Raw genomic sequence first — 14,169 nt, 5'->3', positions numbered from 1 at the left:
AAAAAAATGTTCAAATGTTGAATTAAGAGGATAAGAATTTATCCTTTTAGGATATATTTTAAAAATCTGTGTACCGTAATTTCCTGGTTGTTTCAGTGAAAGTGGAAGTCTCTCAGTTGAGTTTGACTCTTTGCAACCCCATGGACTATACAGTCCACGGAATTCTCCAGGCCAGAATTACTGGAGTGGGTAGCCTTTCCCTTCTCCAGGGGATCTTTCCAACCCAGGGATAGAACCCAGGTCTCCTGCATTGCAGGCAGATTCTTTACCAGCTGAGCCACAAGGGAAGCCCTGGTTGTTTCAGCTGATGGATTAAATCAGCTTTCACTATGATAACTGCAGTGCGTGGAAAGATACAGCAGTCAGATGTAATTTCAGTTAACTTCCATTTTGTGTTTGGGAAGCCCTGACAACCAATTCCAGCTTTGGGTTTAGTCTGTGGGTAATACATCAAAATTGGCCTAAGTATTTTCTTTTCCTGTAGTTCCCCAGTATACCCAGTACAACATAATTGTTTCATAAATCATCTCCAGTTATGGTTTTACCAGAAATAAAATACATTGCATCTAGTTATCTTTTAAAGATAATTTGAATGGTTCATTATCCTATATATACAACTTATCAAACCTGTCTTGTGAGTCAGTATACACTTCATCAACACCAGCAAAGTTTGCATAAACAAGAAGTTTATGAGTCTTGAATGATAATTATCACAATCTAATGAATTGCATAAATCATTTATAATGAAGGGAAATAAACAAGTACACTGAGATGAGCATATTAATAACATAGGTTTTTCAAAAGCAATGAGTACTTTAATTCGTATGGTATATTTGCAGACAGCAACAACTTGAATTTTATTTGTAAAATAATTAGCAGCTAATCTAAAGGGATATAACTGATCTACTGGCAATATTTTACACTGAAAAATAAAGATTAATTTTATCTTTGAAGGAAATTATTCTGATAATACCCCCTGATTTGAAAGTCAATATTAAGAGGGAAAAAATGAAGATTGATTTAAGTTCAGACTGACGAACCTAAAATTTATTTCAAAATATGAATTATTATGCCATGCTTCACAATTCCAAGTAATGTGTGATATGGTATCATTTTTGGTGATCTGCTCATTCAAGTGCTAATTGGACTGTAGCCCACCAGGCTCCTCTGTTCATAGGATTCTCCAGGCAAGAATATTGGAGTGGGTTACCATTTCCTTCTACGCGGGATCTTCCAGACCCAGGGAATGAACCAGCATCTCCTGTATCTCCTGCAATGCAGGTGGATTCTTTACCACTGAGCCACCTGGGAAGCCCCACCAGGTAGCAAACGTAATTAGTAAAACCACTCTTTTCCTCAAGTAACATGCATACTTTCTAGGCTAATATATTTTATATAAGTATTTTATTTCTCTTGACTTTACTTAACCATCATCTTCTTGTCCACAATTCAGTTTGAAGACAGAGTTTTTTCCAATCCAGTGAACTTTCAGTTTACCTGTATACGTATTGCTCAGTTCCACCTGAAACTACAGCAGTGTTGTTAATTGGCTATATTCCGATGCAAAATAAATAAATAAAGTTTGGGGGGGAAAGATAAAAACAAGATAAATATTATATCATAGTAGCACTGTCTCTTATTTGAAATCTACATGTTTATTCATTGGTTAGTTTATGCAATAACAATACACCATGCTCTGTGGTAAGTTTGGTATATTAAAATTACCAAGATAAAACCTTAATATCAAAGAGTTCCTAGCTGATTGTGAAAAAGTGTTATATTAAAAAATAAGCATGATTAAATGTAAATGTCATTTTTTTGATTTATGCCTAAGACTTAATAGTGAAGAAAGAGCCATACCCCAGCTAGGCCACTGAGATTTTATTCACTGAGGAGTTTCCAAGTGAGCAAATTGGAAATTGTCATGATCACAGCCATAAATGAAGCCTAGAGCCATTTTAGAGATGGAAAACACCATGCCCTACCACAGTACATGTACAGAGACAAATCTCCAGCTGCAAACTTGAGGAACTGAGCGGCCACTCAGAAGTAACTCTGAATAGTACAGCAGGCAGCAAAGAGCCAACACCTGCGAAAGAACCAGCGTATGGACATCAAAGTTAAAAGGTGAGGGGTGATGACCTTTAAAAATGTCGCTGTTCATGGCTTCCCTTTTTTCACCTAACCTACTTACAGAGGTGAACCAGTTAGATCTCAAGAACCAGGACATAATAAATATAGTTTAGTATTTGGAATCTGTGAAGAAATGTCATTTTATAATATTTTTGATAAGTATGTCTTACAATATAGACATAATTTCCAGGCACCAGATTATTGACTGCCATTTTATTCAAGGAAAAGGATAAAAACACAGACATGTCTTTATTATTTTCCCATAAGATAATTGTAGTTGCTTTCATTGATGAGTTTCATATGCATGGCATTTTTTTTAAATTTAATTTTTCCATGAGAAGAACTCAAGGGCTACTTCTCTCCAATGTATTAAAAATCAATGCCCATCACTCCATGTCTATAAAACTAGTATATTCAAGTAAATGCATAGAATAAGTGTCAAAGGAACTGTGCTACAATAGAAAAACAAAGGCCTGTACACACGGTCTTTGTCATAAGTTCTTGGCAGAGAGCTCCTAAAACCCCTGGAATGTCCTGACTGACAGGCGTGTCTGTGTTGTACGTCATGAGCTCCTCTGACCACCCCTGAGTTATGGTGATGAGGGACTCTTGGGGCTCCCAGACAACTTCAGGATGGGGGTTGGTCACCAGAGAAAGCAACCGAGCCACCATGGAGATGAAAATATACAACAGGAAAAAGATGGTCTCTTCACCAAGTTGTGTTGGGAAAGGTGAACAGTGCATGTGAATCAGTGAAGTTAGAACACACCCTTTCACAATATATATTATATTTATATATAAATATAAACTCAAAATGGCTTAAAGACTTAAACATAAAGCATGAACCGTTAAAACTCCTGGAAGAGAAGATAGGCAAAACATTCTCTGACATATTGATAAACCATACAATGCTCTCTTAGCTCAGTCTCCCAAGCAACAGAGATAAAGACAAAAATAAACAAATGGGACCCAATCAACCTTATGACCTTTTGCACAGCAAAGGAAAACATAAACAAAATGAAAAGACAACTTACAGACTCTGAGAAAATATTTTCAAATGATGTCACCAACAAGGGCTTGATTTCCAAAATATACAAATAGCTCACACAATTCTACAACAATGAAACAAACAACTCAGTTGAAAAATAGGCAGAAGACCTACACAGGTACTTGTCCAAAGAAGAAATACAGATGGCCAATAAGCACATGAAAAGATAGTCGACATCACTAATTATTAGGGAAATGCTAATCAGAACCCCTGAGTTTAGAATTGGCCAGAGAGAAACATGGTAATCTGGTGACCCCATTTTGGCTGGCATCTGAAGTGAGGAAAGTCTTGTGGCACTGAATCCTTAGTATCAGAATTTAATTGAATTATAGGATATCCAGTGGGTATCAGAGAATTGAATTGTTTGAAAGTCTATAGAGAAACACACAAGAGAACTGGGATGTAGGAATAGACCAATAGAGGAGATTACCTTACTTAGAGAGATAAAGTCCTTAATAATGGCAATGTGCATTTGGGAAAAAAATAATTAGTTTTATCAGAATCAGAAATATTTCATACAGGTTCATCAGGAGCTTCACTGGGTGCAATCTGGAAGGTCATGTAAGAAAAAAAAAATGAAAGCAAAGATTATGGCTTTATCCCTACGTGTGGTGGAGAAGAAAAGGGAACCATTTAGTGAGCAGTTCAAGGTTTTCAAAATTCAGCATCATATACATTAAAGAAGCACAGAATGGAAATGGAACATCAGAGGTGGCAGTGTCGGGGACACTCTGCTGCTGAAATAAAAATGATAGAGAGGAAATTCTTTTGCAACTAAAGTCCTAGGAAATTCAAAAGGAGAGGAAAACAAAGTTTTAGGGAAGAGGGAGCACAAACTCTAGGTACAGAGGCTTCTGAGGACACAAATTTTGCAAGTTTCAGCAACATCCCTCAATCAGAAATACCTGAATGTGATTCACCAACTGAGACAAGTGTGGGGATAAGACAATTCCACCACTGGGGGAAGGAGCTCACAGATGCATGGAATTCCTGCAGAGAAAAGGACGAGTCAGTTTGTTGACATGTTATTGTAAATAAGCTTTGGTGAGGTGCGGAGCTGGCATAAAACACTGGTGATTGAGGGTGACTGTGTGTCCTCGGTCTCTCAGTCATGTCTGACTCTTTGTGACCCCAAGGACTGTAGCCCACCAGGTTCCTCTGTCCATAGGATTTCCCAGGCAAGAACACTGGAGTGGTTGCTGTTTACTTCTCCAGGAGATCTTCCTGACCCAGGGATTGAACCCACGTCTTTTGTGTCTCCTGCACTGGCAGGCAGATTCTTCACCCTGTGCAACCTGGGAAGTGAAGATTAAAAACACATAATTTAAGGTTCTGATATCAAGAGATAGTAGAGACTATTGATCAATGAGACTTCATTCAAGATAGCATTATGGGATAAGAAATAGATAAAAGGTAGACAAGAGTAAAATTCATAATATACAGATTGGTCATTAAGCAAAAGACTAGGACATCATGAAGGAGCAGTCACCATGAAAAATTCTCATTTTCAAGAAGACTGGACTATTTAAAATATTATTCTCTTACAGTGAGCATTCTTGTTTTGATAATTGGTTGCCCTATATATGGTAACCAGTACAATAAAATCTCTTAGATGGAGATCTCTGCTAGTTGGGTTTTATATATATGACCATTTTATGAGATTCTGAATATTAACAGGTTGCCATTCTGGCAAAAGTGAAAAAAAAATCACAATTTGTTTTATTTTCTCTGTCTACATAGTCTTCCAGAAAAGAACCTGATGCTGGGAAATATTGAGGAATTTCCTCAGGAAGAAAAGAAGGCAACAGAGGATGAGATGGTTGGATGGTATCATCGACTCAATGGACATGAGTTTGAGCAAACTCAGGGAGATGGTGAAGGACAGGGAAGCCTGGCATGCTGCAGCCCATGGGGTCACAAAGAGTCAGGCATGACTGAGCGACTGAATGACAACAACAGAAAAAGAATATACCTACATAACAACAATAATTACATTTCAGTTAAAATCTGCAGAAGATCGGGAAACAGAATTCAAGCTCCAAACAAATGTCTGAATGAGACATTCTTCCTAGAAGTAAATAGGCAAAAAGAAAGGCAGGGTAGGGGGTAATTTTATAAAGTAACTTTTTCAAGAGAGTACAGGTAAATTGTATTACACCGATTGATGAACCTAATTGTCTTCAGTAAATCACAGAGCTAAATCTTCACATTTTTCAAATTATATGTTCCTGAGGAAGCTGATGGTGCCAAGATATAACCCCAGAGATGTCATATTTCATATTTCACATATTTCTTCTCTTTTACCTGTGGTGAATTCACTTCACAGATGAGGGTATAAGATGAGGAAGGACATTTTTTTTTAAAAAGCAAAGGAGAAACTTGACCAGAGGGAGAGAGACAATACTTGAAAATATTCTGTAATCAGTCTTCTGGACTCCTGCTCTGAAATATTTTATTGAGTCCGCACACATATTTGGCTTTGTGATTATTTGTGCAATTAAGTCAAAGTGTGAATACCTTATTCAAAGGCCCATATTGAATGATGCGGACATTTGAGAAGCAGAGAAAGGCACAAAGTATTTCAGCATATCTTCAAAAAATGGCAAACTCCAGGGATGGTGAGGGACGGGGGCCCTGGCACGCTGCAGTCCACGGGGGTCAGGAAGTGTCGGACACGACTTGGTGACTGAACAACAGCAACGTTGAGCATACACCCCTGATGAGGTCAACATTCTCTAAACAGTTCAGAGACATTGTACGAGAGACATCATTTACTTCCTACTTTATCACTCAGATTGAAGCCCTCTCTCTCTTTGTTGTGAGTCTGATGCAGCTGCCAGCGTTCAGCACTCAACAGTGTGGGGAGCAATACCTTTGAAGACAAACAGAAAATGAAACCGATCAGTCGGACTTACCTATGCCTCCCACACATATTTCCCTTCTTATTTTCTCTGCAATATTGTGAAACAACTTTTATATTCCTTGACATTCAAGTAGTAAGATTATATTTTATTAAAGCACCGTTTCTTCGCATGGTATCCTATTTTGGTTCCAGACTAGGGATAGAAGAGATGTAATAGACATGAAGTGAAGTAGGGAATTGCAGGAGAGAGAAAACACAGAGAGACACACACACAAAGACATGATGAGATCCCTTCATTTCTAGGCTTATTACACAATTGATATATGGGAGTCTACTGAATGAATCTTGAAGTATTTCATTTTATACAAGATGTTTTAATTTTGTTTCATTATGTTGGAAATTTTTATTACAATAGTTTCCATAGTAAAGTAACAAATAACCTCAGGTTAACTGTGGCAAAAATCTGCAGAGGCTTTATAGGCTTCCTTAAACAATGCGGTTTCAAGCTTACCTAGTATGCATGAAAATGCTATTTTTATTGGGATGCTCAGAGAAAGAGTTTGATTTTATAATCAGCTTTTCATGAGAAAAATTATTCTACTAACTGATAGTCTTTTCCATGGCAGGTTTTTGAAAATATTGTATTACAAGTATCAGTTTTGTTTCTCTTCTCATGCATGGCAAGCAAAAAAAATAGTTCCATCTACTTTCAACAAAGATGAGCATATGGCTCCCTGTCAGTTTCAGATCTTTTCTCCTTGAATTGCTAACAGAAAACAATTAGTAAAAGACATCAAGTCTATTCGTGAATCTTTTTTTTTCCCCTTAACCCTCTTTCAAATACATAAGGCATGTTCTTGTGGGATTCATTCAGTCAAAATTTATACACATTTTCATTTACATATTCAAGATTAAAAAGAATTTTCCAGCAGAAAATAAATTAGAAACGTTAAACAGCATATTTATTCACTATGGAAAGAATGAAATGCCATATTTACCTAGGGAGAAAGCACTTTCTACACCCAGATAAATTCATTCATTATTTCAGATATTTGTTGACACCTACTGCGTGCCAGAAATTGAGCAAGGTTGAAGCACTACTTGCTTTCCTGAAGTTTATAATCTAAGCAAACTCTATACAATGGATTTCCAAATATACATTCAAATTCAGGAATGGGATCTCCCATGGGTTCTGCCTCTGAAATCTTAATAATGAAATGTTGATAAATTCAGAGACCTGTAATTGTCTTGGGATTAACTGTTAAATATGAAAACATATTGGACAGTCAATCTTCAAAATGCAAAGAGCACATAACATTTCACCCTCTTGTCCAAATCTACTTGTACAATTATTTTCTTAAAATATTTCATTTATATGTGGTCAAGTTTTTCTGTACTTCCAGTTAGACTGAGCACACACAATCACCTCTTTTTGAAGGCTTTGCACTGTCCTCTTAGCTCAGTTGGTAAGGAGTCCGCCTGCAATGCAGGAGACCCCAGTCTGATTCCTGGGTGGGGAAGATCTGCTGGAGAAGGGATAGGCTACCCACTCCAGTGTTCTGGCCTGGAGAATTCCATGGACTTTGTTTAGTTCCAACTTGAACTTGTAGAATGTCAAGTTGATATTGTCCCTTATTCAAATAGTCTAATACTTATTTTATTTACCATGTATTCATTTGAGATATCATAGTCTTTGATCTTTTCTAATTTTCACCCTGTCTGAATGATTTAAACATGAGCTAGTTAAATCCCACCCTGCCAAAGTTGTGTTACATGCTCCTACTTTAGAATTCGGGGATGTAAAAACTAAATTGCACACAGGCTCAGAAACTAAATTTAAAGATAATGAAATGTTATTTTGTATAACAGATTTATGGTAATGGACACAAACTCAAATACTAGAATTTCTGTTTTTACTTGAGGATAGAAAGACTGAGGATAGGTCACCTACTTGTTGGATGGCATCACCAACTCAATGGACATGAGTTTGAGCAAACTCTGGGAGATGGTGAAGCACAGGGAAGCCTGATATGCTGCAGTCCATAAAGTCACAAAGAGTCAGACACTACTCAGTGACTGAACAACAACAATATCTGAATTTTATTTTCTAAAAAATGCTCACATTGCCAAAAAACAATCAGTTTTTGCCTTTCAGAAGAAGTTAAGGATGATGATAAATGTAGCAGCTGGTGTCACCTGTAGAGATGGCCTTCTGGGGGCACATGCTGTTACCAAAATTCTGTGAGCCTGCACAAGAATAACCAGTTTAAACAAATGACAGTGAGCAGTTCCAGCTGTGCTGCTGATCAAGACTGCGGTTCACTCCTGGGATTTCATCCTCCGGACAGGGAGAGGGACCGTGTAGAAATTGCTGTTTATTTCCCGAGACTGACTTTGGACACAAGCGCTTCTAGTGATCTTCCTTCCTTCTGCAACCAGGAACATGAGTTACACTCTAACACACCTATAAAATACCTGTGGTCTAGATCTCTGCTCGCCTAGGTCCTTTTATGTACACTTGGCAATGATCCAAAAGCACTGAGAAATCTTTTTGAAAATATATCTTGGGTTGTGTTTCCTCTTAGACAACTATGGAAGTTATGAAACACCAAATATAATGATTACAATAGTATGCATGGAAGATCATTTATAATTTATAAAACAGTGTATTCTTCCTCAGTCTTTCTATCCAAAGATTGTCAGAATATGCAGACATATCCTACAGTGGACATAGTAATATGGCTTTTGGAAAATGAACTGTGTGCTTAAAAAAATGTGTATGTAAATATATTTTATTTTTAAGGCAGTATTATTCAAAAATTGCTTAATATTTTGATGGGCTTTAAAAAGGCAGTTTTATAGGTATAGACTGTTGCTACTAATATATATTCTACTGGGGAATTTATGCACACTGTAGTTGGAATAAGCAAAATGCTTCTCTTAGTTTAATACATGTGACAACTAAGGAAAACATGTAGTGCATTTGACATCCTCAATTCTCATGTATTATTTGTGGGGGAGCTTACCAAGGATTATGAAATGTGTAGATCTCTGAATGATTTTCCTGTCATTTAAAACCTATTAAAATTACACTTATTCAAATGTCATTTAAAAACTCATTCATTTAAGGAGTATGTTGGTACCACAAATAAATTGTAGTGTTCAATGAAGAAACATTTTCAAATGTAATTGATCTTTGCTCTATTGACTCAGAATTAAGTCAATATAGTGGTATAATCCTGGCAAAAATGTTGACTTGAAATACCCAACTAGGTATGCCTCATTTTTGTTTCCAAAAAGCTTTAGAAATACAGTCACTGAAAAATGAACATCTGTGAATCTTTTGTGAATCTATAGATCTCTTAGTCAGTTTTATCTGAAATAAGTATATAATCGATTTGGGTAAAATCTCTGTTGAAATGACATCTGGTTCCCTGGCTCTGTCAATTCCAAACTAGTGATTTTGTGAAATTTCTATTTTTACTTTTTAAAATTGCTGCAGGCACATAGTTTCAGAATTTGTGATTTCAACTGACCAAAATATGCTAAAAACATATGACAGAGGCTAAGTGACCTGTATGAGAAACTAGACTACTGTATATGAGATATATATATATATATATATATATATATATATATATATATATAAAAAGTAAGGGATACAGAACTTAAACTTTAACACTTACTTCTTAGTTGCTGTGTTATTTAACCCAGGTTTGATTTCAATAAACATTTTCATGGAAATGTCTGACTTTGTTAATTCCATAACTCATATTTTTATTTTCCATTGCCTCTTTATTAGTTAGATATTTTGGTTTTGATTTGTTTTGTTTTTAACAGGTAAACATATGACCTCCAAGTCATATTCCTAGAACACTCTACTCAAATAAATTTCATCTTGAAATTTATTGATGATAAATTGATGATAAATTTCATCTTGAATTGTGATGACAAACATTTTTATTACCAAAGAAAAACTGTGCCCTTACAAGCTGGGGAGTGAATTAAAGATTATTATCTTTCCCTTATGCTTCTAATCACATTTCTTAAACACATAAATAGGAGTTGCCTTGTTACCTTTGCCTTTTTTAAAAAATATATTTTAATAAAATCCAAATATATGTTACCTACTATTGGGCTACAGTCCATGGGGTCCTCAAACAGTCAGAAATGATTTAGCCACTCAATAACAACATTTATTATAATTATATACAATTATGGCTTCCCAGGTGGCACCAGTGGTAAAGAAACTGCCTGCCAATGCTGTGAACATAAGAGATGTGGGTTCCATCCCTGGGTCGGGAAGATCCCGTGGAGAACAGCCTGAAACCCACTCCAGTACTCTTGCCTGGAGAATCCCATTGACAGAGAAGCCTAGAGGGCTACAGTCCACAGGGTGACAAAGAGACAGGCACAATTGAAGTGACTTAGCATGCGTGAATGTTTTCTAATACATGTGCTTGAAAGAAAAGTGAAAAGTTAGTCACTCAGTCATGTCGGAATTTTTTGCAACCCCATGGGTTGTAGCTCAACAGGCTCCTCTGTCTATGGAATTCTTCACACAAGAGTACTGGAGTGGGTAGTCATTCCCTTCTCCAGGGGATCTTCCTGACCCAGGAATCAAACTTGAGTCTCCTGTATTGCAGGCAGATTGTTTACTGCTGAGCCACCGGGAAGCCCCCGTTTTCTAACATACGTACTGAAAGGTATACATTTCCTTCTTCTGCCAGAGCTGTGAGGGGGTTAGTCTTGGCTTTCATAGTGAGAATCTGGAGAGGTTCATGGAGGTAAAATCCAGGAAAAGGTGGAGACCACTCTAAGACTAGCTAGGTTACCTACAAGTGATTGCCAAAATCCCCTAATTAAAACAGCTCCTGTGCTTTGACATTTGTCTGATAATGCCAGTCCCACTCCTAATTCCTGTTGAGATTTTCCCAGGTCTCCCCTAATTTAATGAATCCATCTGTTATCCAGGTATGTGATCTTTCTCCCTACTATAAGAACCAAAATATTTATGTTGTTGCTCAGTCACTAAGTTGTGTTTGACTGCAACCCCATGGGTGACTGCAGCACTCCAGACTCCTCTGTCTCCACTATCTCCCAGAGTTTGCTCACACTCATGTCTATGCCATCCAACTACCTCATCCTCTGTCACCCCCTTCTCCTCCTGCCTTCAGTCTTTCCCAGCATCAGGTTCTTCTCCAGTGAGCTAGCTCTTCCTATCAGGAGACCAAAATATTGAAGCTTCAGCTTCAGCAACAGTCCTTCCAATGAATATTAAGAGTTGACTATATGGACCTTTTTCTACAAAGTGATGTCTTTGCTTTCTAATGCACTGTCTAGGTTTGTCACACCTTTCCTTCCAAAAAGCAAACATCTTCTAATTGAATGGCTGAAAATAATATTGATACACTGTCTCTTTAATAACAGAAAAATCAAACATCAGTAAAGAAATCACACACACAGTGCAGATCCATCTGCTGGTTAATGACTAAATTTTCTTTTTTGTTCTCTCACTTTCTCTCTTTCCTTTATACTCACATATATCTCAGCTTTTTTTTAATATTAAAATAATCAATATGGGCACTATTTTGTGCCTTTAGATGCTCTTGCAGAATATATGAATTCTCATTTATCCCATCAAGGGATTTTCATTTGTCTAAGTGAATGAATCATTGGCACCAACATTTCCTTCTGTTTGTTCTTCCTCTTTTTCACTGCCTAGCATATATGCAGCTCAGCGGTATACTGTTCATTATTATGCCTACTGTATTAGCAACAATGATATGGCTAACAGGCTTAGGAGAATTGTTCATTTTATGCTTCATTTAGTGGGTAATAAACTTGTTGGTAGATTTGTGCTGCTGAAAAATCCTCCCATGCTCTCTGAGCTTGTACTGTACAAGGAAGTAGCAGGAGAAATGCCTTGTTGAAAGAATGTAATTGAATTTTCATTTACTTGCTTTCCTTAGGAAGTGGCTACATTAAAAGCAAATATTCACACCTAGTTTGAATGTTGAAGACACAGTTTCAGGCTAAGTTTTGGAGGCTTAAAAGCTATGGAAGATAATAGCAGAATTGTGGGGTTTGCGATGGATCATGTTTCACACATATAATTTGATTAAACCTCAGATGGATTCCAGGATGAAATCCTTAATGAAAAAAAAATGTCAGAGTATCTTATTTCATAGGATTACAGTCTTTTAAAAAAGCATGATACATATGCACTACATCATACATATGCACTACAAAGAAACATCAGTTGCATAGGGTGTGATATATATCATGTCTGACTCTTTGGGAAACCATAGCCACACAGGCTCTTCTGTCCATGGAATTCTCCTCAAGTTAACTGCAGACGGTTGCCATTTTCTTCTCCTAGGGATCTTCCTGAGTTCAGTTCAGTTGCTCAGTCCAGTCTGACTCTTTGCAACCCCACGAACTACAGCACACCAGGCCTTGCTGTCCGTCACCAACTCCCAGAGTTTACTCAAACTCATGTTCATTGAGTTGGTGATGCCATCCAACCATCTCATCTTCTGCTGCCCTCTTCTCCTCCTGCCTTCAATCTTTCCCAGCATCAGTGTCTTTTCAAATGAATCAGTTCTTCACATCAGGTGGGAAAAATATTGCAGTTTTGGCTTCATCATCAGTCCTTCCAATGAATATTCAGGACTGATTTCCTCTAGGATAGACTGGTTGGATCTCCTTGCAGTCCAAGGGACTCTCAAGAGTCTTTTCCAACACCACAGTTCAAAAGCATAAGTTCTTTGGCACTCAACTTTCTCTACAGTCCAACTCTCACATCCATACATGACTACTGGAAAAAACATAGCTTTCACCAGACAGACCTTTGTTGGCAAAGTAATGTCTCTGCTTTTTACTATGCTGTTTAGGTTGGTCATAACTTTTCTTGCAAGGAGTAAGCATCTTTTAATTTCATGGCTGCAGTCAACCACTGCAGTGATTTTGGAGCCCAAGAAAATAAAGTCTGTCACTGTTTCCACTGTTTCCCCATCTATTTGCCATGAAGTGATGGGACCAGATGCCATAAACTTAGTTTTCTGAATGTTGAGCTTTAAGCCAGCTTTTTCACTCTCCTCTTTCACTTTCATCAAGAGGCTCTTAAGTTCTTCTTCACTTTCTGCCATAAGGGTGGTGTCTTCTGCATATCTGAGGTTACTGATATTTCTCCTGGAAATCTTGATTCCAGCTTGTGCTTCATCCAGCCTGCCATTTCTCATGATGTACTCTGCATGTAAGTTAAATAAGCAGGGTGACAATATACAGCCTTGACGTACTCCTTTCCCTATTTAGAACCAGTCTGTTGTTCTATGTCCAGTTCTAACTGTTGCTTCCTGACCTACATACAGATTTCTCAAGAGGCAGGTCAGGTGGTCTGGTATCTTATCTCTTTAAGAATTTTCTTCACTTTGTTGTGATCCACAAAGTCAAAGGCTTTGGCATAGTCAATAAAGCAGAAATAGATGTCTTTCTGGAACTCTCTTGCTTTTTTGATAATCCAATGAATGTTGGCATTTTGATCTCTGGTTCCTCTGCCTTTTCTAAATCAAGGTTGAACATCTGGAAGTTCATGGTTGATGTACTTTTGAGGGATCTTCCTGACCCAGGGATCAAACCCTGGTCTTCTGCATTGCAGGCAGATTCTTTACTGTCTGAGCCTCCAGGGAAGCCTGATGCATAGCAGATCAAAAAACCGAAGTGACTTAAACTTCTTTATTACTCTGAGAATGTCCTTAGAGGTGAGCAACACATGTCACCAGGTGAGAAATATGCCTTAAACTAGTCTTTTTTTTTTTACATTTGAATAGAAAATTTATTATTTTCATTTTCCAAGTGTTTTCTTTTTCTATCGGGGGAAAAAAAGGAAATCTTAATGACAGTTGTCACTTGCTGCCAAATTGAGGGTAGTCTTTCTGTGGTGGTTTATTCGCTAAGTCATGTCCAACTCTTGCGACCCCATGGACTGTAGCCTGCCATGCTCCTCTGTCCATGGGATTCTCCAGACAAGAATACTGGAGTGGGTTGCCATTTCCTTCTCCATTTAACTGGTCTTATATCAGTTATACCACCAGTTGGAGTATATGGAGTTTATAGGGGGACC

The sequence above is a fragment of the Bos mutus genome, chromosome 24, assembly GCF_027580195.1.
Source record: "Bos mutus isolate GX-2022 chromosome 24, NWIPB_WYAK_1.1, whole genome shotgun sequence".
In the NCBI taxonomy this organism is placed as follows: domain Eukaryota; kingdom Metazoa; phylum Chordata; class Mammalia; order Artiodactyla; family Bovidae; genus Bos; species Bos mutus.
The sequence above is the reverse complement of the archived record's forward strand: the minus strand, read 5'-3'. Positions refer to the sequence as shown.